Raw genomic sequence first — 19,696 nt, 5'->3', positions numbered from 1 at the left:
TTGGGTCTTCATTGTTGTGTGCTGGCTTTCTCTAGTTGCAGTGAGTGAGGGCTACTCTTCGTTTTGGTGTGTGGGCTTCTCATTGCAGTGGCTTCTCTTGTTGCGGAGCATGGGCTCTAGGTGCTCAGGCTTCAGTAGTTGTGGCTTGCAGGCTCTAGAGCACAGGCTCAGTAGTTGTGGCGCATGGACTTAGTTGCTCCGCGCATGTGGGATCTTCCTGGACCAGGGCTTGAACCTGTGTCCCCTGCCTTGGCAGGCGGATTCTTTTATTCAACCACTGCCCCACCAGGGAAGCCCTGTATTCCCCTTTTAAGTTTTTAATTTTCATCATCAAAATAAATGTATCTTCCAGTAATGACAGTGTGACGAGGTTGGGTGATTCCCCTTCGTAGAAAATAAGTATAAGAATGCTGGAGTAACTGTATTAATATCAGCCAATATATTTTAAAACAAAGAGTAATACTAGAGATAAATTATAAAATGAACACAGCAGCATAATATGAAATTCTAAATATATGTGCACTTGACAACAGAGACACAAAATCCATGAAGTAAAAAACTGCCAGAATCAAAAATAGAAATAGGCAGTTAAACATTTAGAGTTGCAGGCTTCAGTGCTCTTCTCTCAACAATTGGTAGATTAAGTAGGCAGAAAAACAGGATACATAGAAGACTTGAATAAGGCAATCAACCAATTTTACCTAACTGACATCTACAGAATACCACACCCAACAACACATTCAAAGTGCATTTGAAACATTCATCAGGATGAGCCATATAATGGCCCACAAACATAAAATTTGTTGGTAAATATGAAAGGATTGAAATTACAGTGTGTTGAAATTATGCAGTATGAATTAAATTAAAGGAATTAAACTAAAAGTCAATACAGAAAGAAATAAGGAAAATTCCCAAATATGGGGAAATTGAATCATGTGTTTCTAAGTAAGCTATGGGTGAAAGAAGAATTCACAGAAGTTAGAAAATATTTTTAACTGAATGAAGAAAATATTTTAAACTGAATGAAAATAAAAATACAGCATATCAAAGTATTTGGTATGTAGCTAAAGCAGTGCTAAGAAATTAACTTATAGCTTTAAATACTTACATACTAGAAAAGAAGAAAGGTGTAAAATCAGTTATCTAAGCTCTTGCCTTAAAAAGCTAGAAAAGAGGGCTTCCCTGGTGGCGCAGTGGTTGGGGGTCTACCTGCCGATGCGGGGGACATGGGTTCGTGCCCCGGTCCGGGAGGATCCCACGTGCCGCGGAGCGGCTGCGCCCGTGGGCCATGGCTGCTGGGCTTGCGTGTCTGGAGCCTGTTGCTCCGCGGCGGGAGGGGCCACAGCAGTGAGAGGCCCGAGTATCGCAAAAAAAAAAAAAAAAAAAAAGCTAGAAAAGAAATAGTAAGTTAAGCCCAAAGTAAATAGAAGAAAGGAAATAATAAAGATCAGAGCAGAACTCAGGTAAGTGGAAAACAGAGAAAGCCAATGAGATGAAAACCTCATTCTTAGAAAATTCAGTAAAATTGATAAACCTTTAACTAGAACAATTAAGAAAAAAGATGTAAATTAACAATATTAGGAATAAAAGAAAAGATGTTATTACAGATACATAGATACTTAACAAGATAATAAAAGAATATTATGAACAACTTTACACCAACCAGTTTGACAACTTAGGTGAAATGGACAAATTCCCTGAAAAATATAAATGACCAAAAACTGACTCAAGAAGAACTAGAAAATCTAAATAGACCTATATAGAATAAGGAAATTCAGTTAGTAATTAAAAACCTTCCAACAACAAAAAAATTCAGGCCAGTGGCGTAATTGGTAATTCTGTCAAACACTGAAAAAAGAAAAAATATAATTCCTACCCAAATTTTCAGAAAATATAGGCGTAAGGAGAACATCACAACTCATTTTATGAGGCCAGTATTACCTGGATACCAAAGCCAAAGAAAGACATCACAAGAAAAGAAAACTAGCAGTGAATATTCCTCATGGACATAGACACAGAAATCCTTAACAAAATATTAGCATATTAAATCTAGCAGTATATGAAAAGGATAATACATCATGGCCATGTGGGATTTATCCCAACAATGAAAGACTGGTTTAACTTCCAAAAATCAATTCAGTGTAATACATAATGCTAATAAGATAAAGTTGAAAAATTGTATGATCATCATCATAAATAAATAAAGAATATCTATGAAAACACAACTAAAATCATACCTCATGGTGAATGATTTTGTTTTTCCAATTAAGATCAAGAACAAGGCAAGGATGTTGCTCTCACCACTTTTATTCAACATTATGCTAGAGGTCCTAGCTGATGCGATAAGAAAAAGAAACGAAAGGACAATACAGAATAGAAAGGAAGAAGTAAAACTGTTTTATTCACAGCTGGCACGTGTGTAGAAAGTTCTAAGGGATCTGCATTAAAAAAATTATAGAACTAATGCATCAATTTAGCAATGCTGTAGGATACAAGATAATTAACAAGGATTAATTATATTCCTATATACCAGTAACGAACAATCCAAAAGTGAAATTAAAAAACAAAACCACATTAGCATTATGTAATTACTTAGAAATAAATTTAACAAGATATGCAAAGCCTGTGCACTACAAATTTTTGCTGACAGAAATTAAAGAAGATCTAAATTAATTGAGAGTTACATCATGTTCTTGAATTGGAAGACTGAATATTGTTAGGATGGAAGTTCTTATGAAATTGATCTATAGAGTCAATGCAGTTTGAATCAAAATCTTGTCAGTCTTCCATAGAAATTGAAAACTGGTTCCAAAATTTATATGGAAGTGCAAGGACATAAAGCAGCCAAAAAATATTTTTTTTAAGTATGAAATCTGAGGACTTAACAGTACCTGACTTTTTGGACTTGCTGTAAAGCTACAGTAGTCAATATAGTACAGTATCGGCATAAGGATTGACATATAGATGGATGGGGGGAAAATGAGAGTCTAGAAATAGAACCATGCTTAATGTAATTGATTTTTTACAAAGACACCAAGGTAATTCAAGGAGGAAGGAATAATCTTTTCAAAAAATGGTGCTAGGATGACTAGATATCCATATGGAGGAATTTTTTAAATTCTTAACACTAAACCCAAAAATTTATTTGAAATGGATCCTAGACCTAAACATAAATGATAAAAAAAAAATGATGCTAAGCGAAAGAAGCTAGACACAAAAGATTCCATACTGTATGATTCCATTTATATAAATCTCTAGAATAAGCAAAGCTATTGTGACAGAAACCAGGTTAGTAGTTACCAAGGACCTGGGGTAGGAGTGGAGATGGACTGTAAAGTAAGAAAACTTTTCGTGATGAGTAATTGAAGTGTTCTTAACTTGATTGTGGTGGTAGTTTTCGCAACTGTGTACATTTGCCAAGACTCCTCGAATTGAATTTTAAGTTATACCTCAAATAAAGCTGAAATAAAAATAATACAATCATGTATTTTTAAAATACTATGAAAAGTTAATAAAAACAGCAGTTTACTACCCCTCGTTTCTCCTGTCCTGTCCCCCTAACCTGTCTTGTCCCATGTCATTCTTCAGAAAAACCATTTTCAACTATTTTATCTACTTTTTCTATTTACCACCTTATAATAATGGGGTATATATACTCCTGTCTCTTGGTCCACCAATATTTAACATACATTGATTTCCTCTTATAACATGATTTTAACTCTCAATGCCTTCCTTCACCTTATCTTGTCATCCTGATGTATTTAACTATTACTTAGTGCTTTCATTAACCATACTTAGTGCTTTCATTATTATGACCATAAAAGTATTGTTCAACAGTGAAGCAAACAGCGCATATGATTATGTCTTTTCTTGTACAACTTTTGTTGTTGTTGCTGTTTCAATTAAATAATTAAGTCAGTTTAAAATTTTGCTTAGTTAAGGTTGCATCTGAGTCTGTCTTCCCAGAGGCTTCAAACCATCTTTGTAATAATAACTTTCACCTGTAGGATAATTAGTTTGGTTATTTTCCTAAGATACCTTCCTAGAGCCTTCAATTTTTCTGATTTAATCTTCACTGCCCTTTAGGTCTGTTTCACAGCTGTTGTCTTATGACTTCTCTTTGCTCTTATCCTGGAAATTCCCTACCCCTGCTTCCTGTGTTGGAGGCTTGATTTCCCATGTCCCATACCTTCATGGTGTACCCTCTCATTTACAAGACCATACTCTCTAGTGGCTTCCTGAAAAGGGATAACTGAGGGGTAAATTGTTTGAGATTTTACATACCTGAATATGTCATAGTCTACTCCTGTAGTTATGTGGATACTTTTGGTGAGTGTAGAATTCTAGATTGAAAATCATTTTTACTCAGAATGTTTAAAGTATTGCTGCTGTAATATATTCTGGCTTCCCGTTTTGCTATTGCATGATCTAGTGCCATTCTGGCTCCTGATCTTTTATTTGGCTTGTGTGGGGGGTTGGGGGGTGGGTGGGTGTCTTTAGAAGTTATTATTATCTTCCCTTCAGGCCTGGTGTTCTGAAATTTTATGACACTGTATCTTGGTGTGGGTCTCTTCCTTTATTGTGCTATGCACTCAGTAGGTCCTTGCTTTCTGCAGACTTACATCTTTCAGTTCTTGGACATTTTCTTGCCTTTCTTTTTTGATATTTTCTCTCTTCTGTTTTCATTGTTGTTTCTGGAATTCCTACAAGTCAGATATTAGACTTCCTGAATTGCTCTTTCTGGTTTTTTACCTTTCCCCCCTATTACTCATCTCTTTCTTTTTATTCTGCCTTCTGGAAAATTGCCTTGACTTTAAACGTTTATTGAATTTTTTTTTCAGCTCTTATTCTCTGATTCTTTTTTTCTTACTGGTTCCTCTTCTGGTTAATGATGCAATATCTTCTCTTATCTGAGAATATTTTAATTAGTTTCTTTGACATTTTCTTCTGTCCCATCATTCTCTTTGTTTCTCAGCACTCCTGTTTTGTTTTGGTCTCTGTCTTTAATATTGGAGGCTTCCTCAAAAGCATAAAGATCCTTGGCTGTCATTCATATTTAAAAAGTATTAAAAGCTGATAAAAAGCTCTGACTTTGAGGGCAGAGCTCTTGTCTGTTAGTGGACTGTGCTGTAGGAAATCCTTAAATGTCATGATCTTACTCTATGTTAGTCAGTTTTGGCTTCTTTTCTGGAGAAAAATCTACCATCTCTTATGTGGGGCTACTTATATGTTCTAGAGATTTACTGAAGAAAGGGGCTTTGAATCTCATTAGACTTTCAAATAATCCTCTGGTTTTAGTCACAACTTTACCCTTAGCTATTTCTGTGTCTATTTAAGTCCAAAGACTTTGGGGTTTAGTTTTTCCAGAAACTATGCCTTCTGATTTCCGAAGGATTGGGAAGCCATTGACTACACTAAGAGGAGTTGGAGACCTGAAGTTCTAATAGTTCCAGGTATTTCCTTGTCCTGAACCTTTCTTTCTTTCTTTTTTTAATAGATCTTTATTGGAGTATAATTGCCTCACAGTACTGTGTTAGTTTCTGTTGTACAACAAAGTGAATCAGCCATATGCATACATATATGCACATATCCCCTCCCTCTTGAGCCTCCCTCCCACCCTCCTTATCCCATCCTTCTAGGTCATCACAAAGCACCAAGCTGATCTCTCTGTGCTATGCTGCTGCTTTGCACTAGCTAACTGTTTTACATTCAGTAGTGTATATATGTCAATGCTACTCTCATTTCACTCCAGCTTCCCCCTCCCACCCCGTGTCCTCAAGTCCATTATCTATGTCTACATCTTTATTCCTGCCCTGCCACTAGGTTCATCAGTACCTTTTTCTTTTTTAAATTCCATATATATGTGTTAGCATACATTACTTGTTTTCCTCTTTCTGACTTACTTCACTCTGTGTGACAGTCTCTGGGTCCATCCACCTCACTACAAATAACTCAGTTTTGTTTCTTTTCATGGATGAGTAATATTCCATTGTATATATGTGCCACATCTTCTTTATCCATTCCTCTGTCGATGGACACTTAGGTTGCTTCCATGTCCTGGCTATTGTAAATAAAGCTGCAGTGAACATTGTGGTACATGACTCCTTTTGAATTATGGTTTTCTCGGGATATATGCCCAGGAGTGGGATTGCTGGGTCGTATGGTAGTTCTATTTTTAGTTTTTTAAGGAACCTCCACACTGTTCTCCTTAGTGGCTATATCAATTTACATTCCCACCAGCAGTGCAAGAGGGTTCCCTTTTCCCCACATGCTTTCCAGCATTTATTGTTTGTAGATATTTTGATAATGGCCATTCTGACCAGTGTGAGGTGATAACTTAATGTAGTTTTGATTTGCAGTTCTCTAATAATTAGTGATGTTGAGCATCTTTTCATGTGCCTCTTGGCCATCTGTATGGCTTCCTCGGTGAAATGTCTATTTAGGTCTTCTGCCCATTTCTTAATTGAATTGTTTGTTTTTTTTATATTGAGCTCCATGAGCTGTTTGTATATTTTGGAGATTAATCCTTTGTCCATTGTTTCATTTGCAAATATTTTCTCCCATTCTGAGGGTTGTCTTTTGGTTTTGTTTGTGGTTTCCTTTGCTGTGCCAAAGCTTTGAAGTTTAATTAGGTCCCATTTGTTTCTTTTTGTTTTATTTCCAGTACTCTAGGAGGTGGGTCAAAAAAGATCTTGCTGTGGTTTATGTCAAAGAGTGTTTCTCCTCTAAGAGTTTTACAGTATCTGGTCTTACATTTAGGTCTTTAATCCATTTTGAGTTGATTTTTGTTTATGGTGTTAGAGAGTCTTCTAATTTCATTCTTTTACATGTAGCTGTCCAGTTTTCCCAGCACCACTTATTGAAGAGGCTGTCTGTTCTCCATTGTATGTCCTTGCCTCCTTTGTCATAAATTACATCACCATATGTGTGTGGGTTTATCTCTGGGTTTTCTATCCTGTACCATTGATCTGTATTTCTGTTTTTGTGCCAGTACCATACTGTCTTGATTACTGTAGCTTTGTAGTATAGTTTGAAGTTGGGGAGCCTGATTCCTCCAGCTCCGTTTTTCTTTCTCAAGATTGCTTTGGCTATTCGGGGTCTTTTGTGTTTCCATACGAATTATGAAATATTTTGTTTTAATTCTGTGAAGAATGTCATTGGTAGCTTGATAGGGATTGTATTGAATCTGTAGATTGCTTTGGGTAGTATAGTCATTTTCACAGTATTGATTCTTCCAATCCAGTAACATGGTATATTTCTCCACCTGTTTATATCATCTTTGCTTACTTTCATCAGTGTTTTATAGTTTTCTGAGTACAAGTCTTTCACCTCCTTAGGTAGGTTTATTCCTAGGTATTTTATTCTTTTTGTTGTGATGGTAAATGGGATTGTTTCCTTAATTTCTGTTTCTGATCTTTTGTTGTTAGGGTATAGGAATGCCAGAGATTCCTGGGATTAATTTTGAATCTTGCAACCTTACCAAATTCATTGATTAGATCTAGTAGTTTTCTGGTGGCATCTTTAGGAATTTCTATGTATAGTATCATGTCATCTGCAAACAGGACAGTTTTACTTCTTCTTTTTCCAATTTTTTATTTTTTTTTTCTCTGATTGCCATGGCTAAGACTTCCCAGAAATATGTTGAATAAGAGTGGCGAGAGTGGACATCCTTGTCTTGTTCCTGATTTTAGTGGAAATGCTTTCAGTTTTTCACCATTGAGTATGATGTTTGCGGTGGGTTTGTCATATATGGCCTTTATTATGTTGAGGTAGGTTCCCTCTATGCACAATTTCTGGAGAGTTTTTATCATAAATGGGTGTTGAATTTTGTCAAAAACTTTTCCTGTGTCTATTGAGGTAATCATATATGGTTTCTATTCCTTAATTTGTTGATGTGGTGTATCACATTGATTGATTTGCGTATCATGAAGAATCCTTGCACCCCTGGGAGAAATCCCACTTGATCATGCTATATGATCCTTTTAATATGCTGTTGGATTCTGTTTGCTAGTATTTTGTTTAGGAATTTTGCATCTATGTTCATCAGTGATATTGGTCTATAATTTTCTTTTTTGTGATATTTTTTTCTGGTTTTGGTATCAGGGTGATGGTGGCTTCATAGAATGAATTTGGGAGTGTTCCTTCCTCTGCAATTTTTTGGAAGAGTTTGAGAAGGATGGGTGTTAGCTCTTCTCAGAATGGTTGGTAGAATTTGCCTGTGAAGCCATCTGGTCCTGGACTTCTGTTTGTTGGGAAGATTTTAAATTACAGTTTCAATTTCATTACTTGTGATAGGTCTGTTTATATTTTCTACTTCTTCCTGGTTCAGTCTTGGAAAATTGTAACTTTCCAAGATTTGTCCTTTTCTTCGTGGTTGTCCATTTTATTGGCATATAGTTGTTTTTGGTAGTTTCTTATAATCCTTTGTATTTCTGCGGTGTCAGTTGTGATTCCTCCTTTTTTATTTCTAATTTTCTTGATTTGCGTCCTCTCCCTTTTTTTCTTGATGAGTCTGGATAAGGGTTTACCAGTTTTGTTTATCTTCTCAAAAAACCAGCTTTTAGTTTTATTGACCTTTGCTATTGTTTCTTCATTACTATTGCATTTATTTCTGCTCTGATCTTTATGATATTTTTCCTTCTACTGACTTTGGGTTTTCTTCTTCTTTCTCTAGTTGCTTTAGGTGTAGGGTTAAATTGTTTGAGATTTTTCTTGTTTCTTGACGTGAGATTGATTGCTGTAAACTTCCCTCTTAGAACTGCTTTTGCTGCATCACATGTTTTAGGTCGTTGTGTTTTCCTTGTCATTTGTTTCTATGTATTTTTTAATTTCTTTGATTTCTTCAGTGATCTCTTGGTTATTTAGTAGCACACTGTTTAACCTCCATGTATTTGTCTTTTTTACAGTTTTTTTTCCTGTAATTGATTTCCAGTCTCATAACGTTGTGGTCAGAAAAGATACTTGATACAATTCCAATTTTCTTAAATTTTCCGAGGCTTGATTTGTGACCCAAGATGTGATCTATCCTGGAGAATGTTCCATGTGCACTTGAGAAGAAAGTGTATTCTGCCACTTTCAGGTGGAATGTTCTATAAATATCAATTAAATCTATCTGGTCTATTGTGTCATTTAAAGCTTGTGTTTCCTTATTTATTTTCTGTTTGGATGATCTGTCCATTGGTGTAAGTGGGATGTTAAAGTCCCCTACTATGATTGTGTTACTGTCAATTTCCCCTTTCATGTTTGTTAGCATTTGCCTTATGTATTGAGGTGCTCCTATGTTGGGTGCATAAACATTTGTAATTGTTATATCTTCTTCTTGTATTGATGCCTTGATCATTATGTAGTGTCCTTCCTTATCTTTTGTAACAGTCTTTATTTGAAAGTCTATTTTATCTGATATGACTATTGCTACTCTAGCTCTCTTTTAATTTCCATTTGCATGGAATATCTTTTTCCATCCCTTCATTTCAGTCTGTATGTGTCCCTAGGTCTGACATGGGTCTCTTGTAGACAGCATATATATGGGTCTTGTTTTTGTATCCATTCCCGCAGTCTGTGTCTTTTGGTTGTGGCATTTAATCCATTTACATTCAAGGTTATTATCGACATGTATGTTCCTATTACCATTTTCTTAATTGTTTTTGTTTTGTTTTTGTGGGTCTTTTTCTTCTCTTGTGTTTCTCATCTAGAGAAGTTTCTTTAGCATTTGTTGTAAAGCTGATTTGGTGGTGCTGAATTCTCATCACTTTTGTTTGTCTGAAAAGCTTTTGATTTCTCCTTCAAATCTGAATGAGCTCCTTGCTAGGTAGAGTAATCTTGGTTGTAGGTTTTTCTCTTTCATCACTTTAAGTATATCCTGCCACTCCCTTCTGGCCTGCAGAGTTTCTGCTGAAAAATCAGTTGATAACCTTATGGGGCTTCCTTTGTATGTTATTTTTTGCTTTTCCCTTGCTGCTTTTAATATTTTTTCTTGGAATTTAATTTTTGTTAGTTTGGTTAATATGTGTCTTTGTGTGTTTCTCCTAGGTTTTATCCTGTATGGGACTCTCTATGCTTCCTGGACTTGGATGACTCTTTCCTTTCCTGTGTTAGAAAAGTTTTCCACTATAATCTCTTCAAATATTTTCTTAGACCCCTTCTTTTTCTCTTCTGCTTCCGGGACCCCTGTAATTCGAATGTTGGCGCGTTTAGTGTTGTCCCATAGGTCTCTGAGATTGTCTTCAATTCTTTTCATTCTTTTTTCTTTATTCTGCTCTTTTACAGTTATTTCCACCATTTTGTCTTCCAGCTCACTTATTCATTCTTCTGCCTCATTAATTATGTCACTGATTCCTTCTAGAGTAGTTTTCATTTCAGTTATTGTACTGTTCATCTCTGTCTCTTTGTTCTTTAGTTCTTCTAGATCTTTGTTAAACATTTTTTGTATTTTCTCAATCCATGCCTCCATTCTATTTCTGAGATTCTGGATCATCTTTACTCTCATTACTCTAAATTATTTTTCAGGTAGATTGCCTATTTCCTCTTCATTTATTTGGTCTTGTAGGTTTTTACCCTGCTCCTTCATCTGTGACATATTTTTTTGCCATCTCATTTTTTTTTCCCTTTTTTTAATGAGTGCGATTGTGTTCCTGTCTTACTGGTTGTTTGGCCTGAGGCTTCCAACACTGCAGTTTGTAGGCTGTTGGGTAGAGCTGGGTCTTGGTGCTGAGATGATGACTATTCCCTGGGGTCTGAGGTTCTCTGTTAGTCCAGTGGTTCAGACTCAGAGCTCCCACTGCAGGAGCTTCGGCCTGACCACTGGCTTGTGAACCAAGATCCCACAAGCCGCATGGGGTGGTTTGCTTGGGGGTTCTTCCTATCTCCTTGGGCGTCGGGGTCACCCACCAGCATCCAGCAGGTGCCCTAGTTGTCGGGAGATGTGAACTCTGTGTCTTTCCACACTGCCATCTTGACTCCTCCCCTCCCTGGTCCTGAACCTTTCTGAGGTTCTGTGAGAATTGGCTTGCTTATTATCTATAGACAGTTAAATTTAATATTCCTTACTTGACTTACCATTTTTTATTCCCCTGTCTGAGCTATTTGTAAACTACAAAAAAAAAAAAAAATTAGCCCTTTGTCATATATGTTGCAAATATATCTTCCCAGTTTGCCAATGGTCTTACAATTTGGTTTATGGTACTTTTGCCAAAAAATCTTTGACTTTTTAGTCATATTTCTCTATCTTTTTCTGTATGACTTTTCAGTATTGTAGCATTAATATATAAATAAACCATAGTTTTCCTTTATATGAACAATAACCAATTATATAATGGAAAAGAAGAACCCATTCACAAAATTAACAAGATCACTTATCTGCAAACAGTTATCTGTTATCTGTAACCGTTACCTGTTAATAAGCCATAACAGAACTTACATAAAGAAATCTTTTAAAATTCTACTGAGAAGGCAAAAATTTCTTGAACAGAATACGAAAAGCACTAATCATAAAAGAAAATTAGATAAATAGGACTATCAAAGTTAACAGTTTTTGCTCATCAAAAGACAACAGGAGGATGAGTAGACATGCCACAGAATTGAAAAAAATATTCTTAGTACTTACAAGTGACAAAAAAAACTTATTTCCAGAATATATAAAGAACCTGAAATCAACATTTAAAAAAATCAACTATATGGGGCTTCCCTGGTGGCTCAGTGGTTGAGAGTCCACCTGCCGATGCAGGGGACACGGGTTCGTGCCCGGTCTGGGAAGATCCCACATGCCGCGGAGCGGCTAGGCCCGTGAGCCATGGCCGCTGAGCCTATGCGTCCAGAGCCTGTGCTCTGCAACAGGAGAGGCCACAACAGTGAGAGGCCCGCATACCGCAAAAAAAAAAAAATCAACTACTAAATAAAAATGGGTAAAAGACACAAATAGACATTTCACAGAAGATATACAAATGGCTAATAACACATGAAAAGATTTTCAACATCATTAGTCATTAGTAAATGCAAATTAAAACAATAGTGTTTTAATTTGTAGAGCTATCACTACCTACCCAGTAGAATAGTTAAAATTAAAAAGTGATACCACTAAATAGTTATGAGGATGTAGGCCAGCTGGAACTCTGTTTTATTGCTGGTGGGAATACAAAATGATCAACCACTTTGGAGAACTGGTAGACAGTTTCTTATAAAGTTAAACATAACATTTACCTCATGTGTCAGTTTACTAAAACCAGGTTTGATGGTTTGCTAGGAGGACTCACAGGACTCAGCATGTAGTCATACTCATTGCTGTGATTTATTACAGCAAAGGATACAAAGCTCAATCAGCAAACGGAAAAGGTTCGTTGGGAGAAACCCAGGGGAGACCAGGTGCAAGCTTCCAAGGGTCCTCTCCCAGTATAGTCACGCAAGGTACATTTAATTTCCCCAGCAAGGAGTTGTGACAACATGTGAAATGTAGCCAATCAGGAAAGCTTGTTAGAGATTCAGTGCTGCACAAGTATAGCTTTAGAGGCTGATCCCTCTGCCCAGCACATACCCAAATTTCAGAAGGAAAGCAGGCATTAGAAGTAAACCATATTGTTTCCAATGAACAGTTCAGGTACAGTGAGCCACTCTTATCAGTTAGGGGGTGGAAATCCTCCCAGTATCCAACATCCAAATTCCCAGACACTAACCAAGGGCTAGCTTTGCAAGCAGAACTTTTTAAGGATAAGCAGTCAGTTTATACTCTGTAGAACCCAGCATTTCACTTCTAAGTATTCACCAAACAAAAACATTAAAACAAAAACAATAAAAACTGATGTAAGAACGTCCATAGCCAAAACTGGGAATAGCTCCAACAACTGGAGAATAGATAAACAAGTTGTAGTATATTTTGGAATGCTACTTGGTGATTTAAAGGAACTGATTAGTGATACATTAACAACATGGATAAATCTCAAAAATAATGAAGGAAAAGAAGCCAAGTACAAAAGAGTATATACTGTGTGATTTGATTTACATGAAGTCAAGAACCAGAAATACTAATCTATAATTACAGAAATCAAAATGTGATTGGGGCATAGAGAGAAGTTAACTGGAAAAGAGCATGAGGGGACATTCTGGGGTAATAGAAATGTTCTGTGTCTTGTGTGGTGGTTACACAGGTGTAAAAAGCTATTAAAAATCATCAAACAACATTTACGATATAAGCAGTTCATCGTATGTTAATTATAATTCAATTTTAAAATAACTACTGAGGAACATTGAAAAATAGATGTGGAAATACATACTTGAATAGGAAGATTATTTTGTAAACATGTCAGTTCTATCTCAGCATAAATCAGGTGTTCTTAATCAAAATATGACCAGGTTTTGCTTTGAGCTGTTTTTGAACTTAACAAAATGATTCTAAAGTTCATCTGGAATTGAAAGTCAAGTTTAATGAGACTGTGAGGGACTAGAGGGAAGGCATTTGGGTTGAATTTAAAGAATGATTGAAATGGCAATGAATAGGAATGGAGATTGAAGAAAGATCATGGACCCTATTTACAAATGCAAAGAAGACTGAAGAGAAAAGATTGATCCAATAGGATTAGAGTTTGGAGTGTGGGTCAGGAGGGGGAGAGTAAAGGCAGACCATTGTTGTAATGGTTCATGAGGCTTTGAGTTTGAGCTGTTTTGTAGATACTAGAGATTCATCATATTATTTTAATTGAGTAATGGTATAATTAGATGTGTGTTTTAGGTAGCCACTTCTAGTGACACTGTGGATAATGAATTGGGAAGGGGAAAAATTAAATAGTGTATGTTTTCAGGGCTTTTTGCCTTAGTTTATACTGCCCACTTAACCTGCTGTGCCCTCTGTACCTGTGAGAAATCCTTTTCATTTCATCTTATAGAAAGCAATTGCTTAATGAATGCTCATTGAATTATAAACAAGTCATTGTTCCATGTGAGAACTCTTTAAGGCCTAATAGTGATAGAGAAGATGGCCAAAAAAAAAAAAAGATGAATTTGAGGGCAGTTTAGTGGATGGAAGTGACGTCATGCAAGAGGAGTTGAGAATTCCAAAGGTTCTAACCTTGGAGATTGAGAGAGTGGTGATGTCATGAAAAATCCCCACATTTGAGTAATAAGCAGAGTAAGAGGTACCAACAAAAGAAACAATTAAAGGAGTCCAGAAAAATACCACAGAAAGATTATTTTGAGTTTTTATTGAGGAAACTTTGGGGAAAAACTTTAAATCATTTATAATATTAATAGTTCCTTACCTTTGTAATTTTAAGTTTTTAATTTTGAAGGTATTTTAACATGAGATATAACATATGAACCTGAGAACTTTTTGACATTTACCATTGTAGAAATATACACTTTTAGAATGTTCTCTATGTATACTGTATTGTAGTGACTTTGTAATAGATGCTTGAATAGCGAGAGAGAAGTAGAGAATGTGTGAGTGAACACATGTGTGTATGTGTCTGTATTTTGTCCTGGGAAAATGACATCCTGACAGGACAGAAGAACAAAAGAACAGTATTGAAAATAGCTAGAGTAAAGGTTGTTTTTCTGTCACCACACAGCAGATATGGAGAGTAGTAAAAGCAGACAGATGGACAGCTGTGCTAGTTTTGGAGTGTTCTAATAGAGAAAAGAAACATTCTGTTCCTTTTATTCAGAAAATGAATTTCTAGGCTAAATTACTAGTTTCAGTAATAAGTTTCATATTCTGACCAAAGAAACATTTTTTTTTACCCTGGGGATAATGACTCATGCTCTTCTCAGAGTTTTGCTTTTGTGGAAACTAAAGTGCAGTCATAAATACAGCACTGTTACTTGGATCTTAGTGTTAATGATACTATTGTGAGTAGACTAGTGATGGGTAAGAACACTAGTATTGTAAGGCCACTTGTAACAAAGGAACCAAGCACAGGCTTTAATTAGCTGATTCCTAGAGATGTAAAAGTCGTTAAAAATGTAACGTTAAGTTACATTTAAAAGTTATTAAATGTTATTTAATATTAATAATTATTTAATTAATAATAATATTAATAAATTAATTGATATTAACATATTAAAACTTTTACATGTAAAAGTTATTAAAAATAAAAACTAATAAGCTAGTTATCATGATTTTGTTGATTATGCTATAAAAATAGAACATACTTTTATCTTTTTTAAAAAAAATACTTCATTGTTTTAAAGACTTTGTGACAGAAGGTAAATTTCTGACTTCCAGTAGAGACAGTGGAGATACTTTATTTTCTTCTGTGCATTCTTTTCTTATATCACTGAAAATTGGTATGAGAGTATCAAATTATAATCACATAGACCATAAAGCAACTATCAAATAATAGAGATTATTGGTATTGACTAGATAAGTTAAAAGTTTATGTTCCAGTTTTAGTTTAACCTTAATCTTGCAATTTAAGAAATAGAGATTTAAACGTGCTCTTTATGTGCCGTAATAAAAGCTCTCATGCTGAATTTTCACCACATCAGGATTCTCCAATGTGTCCATTCCTGTAATAACCATTATTGAGCACATACACAAAAGTCTCTGTTAATGTCCCCCACAGTGTCTCTCTTCAACCTAGGAACTGTCCCGTATCTCTTCACTTTAATCTTTGCAATCGTTCTCTTTCTTGAGATACTACTCCCTAGTGAAGGTTTAGAATTTTAGATCTTTAAGTTCCCTTTTTCAAACTTTCTTATGGCTCCCTCTGTGCATTTATTTTAATTTCAGCAAAATTAACTAATGAATCATAATATGTGAAGCAGTTGTTGGGATAATAATTTAATGACTTACATTCAGTAACCAGTTTTAAAGTTTCTGTCAGTTGATACGTATTAAAGAAGCACTTTAACTTATTGAATTATAAGGTAATTTATTGTTTAACTTTATGCCTTAGGTGATCAACTGATGACATATTAAGCAGCAGTGGATAAAATGGAAATATTCTACTTACTGATCACTTATTTTGCTGTTTATACACAGTTACACCCATTTCAGTTTGTCATTCTCATTGCTCTCATGTTAAGGTATAGTAACCATGATTTCCCAGATACTTGGTACATTGTACTATATCAAGTATACATGAATAGTGTTTGAAAAGGCAAAGTGAAACCCATCTACTAATATTTCTCTTCCATCATTAAATGGATTCTAAAGTATCTTACCCATATTGTGTTGGCTAAAAAATTGAGTTTTTAAAAAAATACCTATGCTTACATGACTACACGTTGTTGTTATCAGTCGTAGGACTGCTTCTCTTCACATCTTGACTAGGTGATGTTTGTGCTGCGGTTAAGCTACCCTCTCTCTGATTGCGCTTCTGGGAGATCTGCATTCCTTTGCTTGCCAGACAGCTATCCTGTATTACTCCAAATTTTGCTTTAGTGAAGTAGCCCTTTTTACCAGATATCAAATACTGAAGTATGATAAATCACTATTAAATACAGTCAATAATTGCTTGCAGGGGAGTTTTTCACTATTACTAGTATAATACTAAAGTATTCTGTTATTGCCAGAAAATGGAGCAGGTGGCAAGGAGTTACATCAGAATATAATATTACTGTTTGGTCTTTATCGTTGAAAAAGCAAAATTTTTAAATCAAGTTTCTACTGTATTTCATGTCTTTCATCCAGTGTTGTAGCATCCCTCTTGAACTGTATTGTTACCTGTAGATAGACTTGGGTGGCACTCATTGAACAAATAATACAATATCTTACATTTATTAGAGTATAGTTTGAAGAAAATGGAACATATTTTCAAGTTTCAAGTATAGGTTTATTTGATTAAGTTCAGTAAAACTAGGGACTGCTTGTTTTGGCCAATAAATTTGGCATGTGAAATAAGCATATTAAAAATAGACATTATATGATCATCTTAAGTGAAATTTAATGAAGTAAAATGTGAGTGCCCTATGCATTCTATGCTTTGTATCTATTCGTAGAATGCCAGTAATATATCAGTAGATATGACATAAAAGAAAGAATACTTGAAGAGATTACTATAATGGCCTCTAAGAAAGGTAACCAGTTCAAGGAAAAGGGTGAGATTGTGATATTGGGACTAAAGGTTAATAGCAAGGGCAGATAAATAACTAGACAAAAATGTCAGGGACCTATGTATTGATATGATAACCAAGGTTATGCAGTACATCTTCGGCCAGATTTCCCCAGTCTAATCTAAATTAAAAACTAAAATATATTTTCATGACACTGTATTATACTGATGCTTAATTTTGTAATACAGCCATTGGGGACTATGCCTTAGGATGAATGAAGCTAAAGGTAAGGCCCTTCTAGTATTTTTAGTAAAAGTTCATTGGATAGTACCTGTTTCCACAGAAAATATACTAAAATTAGAATGACAGCAGAAGACTAGCATGGTCCCTGTGTAAGGCTGATACACAGATTCAAGAAGTACTCCATATTTTTAAGTTAATGTTTTTATTTGACTCACCAGCAGGCTGTTTTCCTGCCATAAAGGAAATTGGTGGAGTCCAGTTGTACTTTCTTCTTAGCCTGTGAGTATTCCCAGAATCACCACCATGATCATTGCAGCACATTCCAGACCTTGTCATTCAATTTTGAAAATATTGTCCTTGCAGCAGCCAGTTACAGCAATGATATATAAATATATGCTTTGTTCATTATTTGTGTGTGGTAGTATGTAATAATAATTACAGACACTATAGCTTAAGTTTAATGACACTGCATAAAACTCAGGAAGTAGAGAAATCCATTGGAAACTGTAGACCATAATGAAGCTTTATGATTGGCCCCTCATTCTCTCTCCTAGATAAGTTTGGCCTTGTGACAGATAGTACAATCTATAAAATTTGGAATGTTAAATTGGTAAAAAATGAAAATAATACTACCAAAGTAAAGAGACTTTCTATGAAATATATCTGGATGCAATTAGGTGAATATATTATGTCTGCTAGTACCCCTAGTCAGAGTTGCTAGCTCCAACTTTATTGGATCAAACTAGACTGAAAATTTACTGTGTTGGTATTTAGGGTGTTTTTTTCCTTTCTCTATGGATACTAACTACTTGTTCTGTACAAGGAGGATAGAGCATCTCATTTTACTGAGAAATCTGTAGCTGACACAAGTTTCACTTTGTTTATAATGATAGCTTAAGACTTGTTATGCAGGACTCATCTTTTCATCATTGTCAGGAAAGACCATAAGGTTAATCAGTGGGGTGCAGACAAGTTTCAATACATCTAGACACTAGAGAGGTGCCACCAGAAGGAATAGTAATTGACTAGAAGTCCCAATAGTGACCAAATTATGTCTTCATCCTCTGACATAAGGAAATAAGGTAGCTGTTCATTCTTGATAAAGAGAAGAAAAGACAAAGAACAGTGTGAAGCAAATGTTTTCCAAAAGTTCATCTGCCCTCACCCATAGTAGCAGGAGAACTTGAAAGATGACTGTTGAGATATTCAAAGCCATGGAAAGGCTTATGAGGGCATTATGCTAAACCAGAAAGAAACAAAAATAAAAGAGGAAAAGCTATTTGTAAACTTCAGGAAGAGAAGTTCTCATTCCTGATACGGAAACATCTTGCCTTCAGCTTATTACAGGTCTTTAAAAGAATCAAGTCAAGTGAGCTAGAAGACACATTGCTAGTGTTACCTTTTTCTAGATGTTTTAATTTAATTAAGATGTTTACTGAAGATATTCTTAAACTCTTTAATGAATTTATCTAGATGGGCCCTGGATGATGTACTCTTTTGTCTCTTCAAAGGAGTACATCCAAGTCCCGGATAGGTGTTAGCTTCATTAGTGTAAAAAAGAGTGAAGTTATGTTTTGTGAAGCCCCAGACTTTGGAAAGAAAAAGAGGGGAGAATTAATTTTGATACTGACTTTAAGTTGGAAAGTAGATCCCTTTTATACTTTTTTAAATGAACCCATCAATCAAGAAAGGAACAGTGTGTAGTTAGCATCATCTATATAACTCCAAGTAATAAATAGTAATAAATAGACTTTCTTTCTGAAATATATGGGACATGAGTCTCATTTGTAAAGGGGAATTAGAAAGGACTGTGAGGCCTATTTTTTGGTTATCATCAGTAATAAGTTTGGTTATAAACTTTGACTTCTAAGAGATTAAGCTTTCAGGACCTTTTCTTTTCATCTTCCATGGGAGCTAAAATTTTTGCTTACCAGGAAATTGGAGTAACATTTCAAGAACTGCTCCATATTTTGCATTTCTTTGTAGTAGGCCATGCTTCCTTACTGGGCTGTTCTCTTCATTGATCTCACATTGGTTAAATTTTCATGGAGGCAATCAGGTGCATAATTAGGCTTCTGTTTTCACTGTTGTGTTGAAGTATACTCTTGATTCTTAAATGTAAATACAGCTGCTAAACTTAAATATAGAGTTGTTTCTCTCTGTATATAAAAGATACTACTTTGTAACCATTTTTCAAGGAAAGTATCTTTTTTCTCATTAAAAAATTACCCTTTACATTATACCAAATTTCCTTTAAGTATTGCTTCTGTGAACTAAATAGTATCTTACTAAATGTACATGAGCTATGTTGTTGGTTTTTAGCCCCAAAAGATCATCGATCATCACTGCTTATTTCCAGTCAATCCAGATATAATTAAAAGGCATTTATTTTAACATGAAGAGAAAGTCGGTAGTATGGTCTATTTTATTCCCCTTTACTTCTTGCTTTCCCTCACTGGTCATTATTTTTTTT

At 35.2% G+C, this 19,696-nt stretch overlaps 1 protein-coding gene and 1 pseudogene across 1 annotated transcript in view; both read left to right on the top strand.

The window, feature by feature from the left end:
- The window catches only part of PIK3CA (phosphatidylinositol-4,5-bisphosphate 3-kinase catalytic subunit alpha), a 106,501-nt gene that overhangs the window by 43,735 nt on the left and 43,070 nt on the right, over positions 1-19,696 (top strand). The window lies entirely within an intron of this gene.
- LOC132425215 (U6 spliceosomal RNA) lies at positions 17,315-17,413 on the top strand (annotated as a pseudogene).

This window comes from Delphinus delphis, chromosome 4 (assembly GCF_949987515.2).
Source record: "Delphinus delphis chromosome 4, mDelDel1.2, whole genome shotgun sequence".
NCBI classification, from domain to species: domain Eukaryota; kingdom Metazoa; phylum Chordata; class Mammalia; order Artiodactyla; family Delphinidae; genus Delphinus; species Delphinus delphis.
This window is presented reverse-complemented; position numbering and strand designations above follow the sequence as displayed.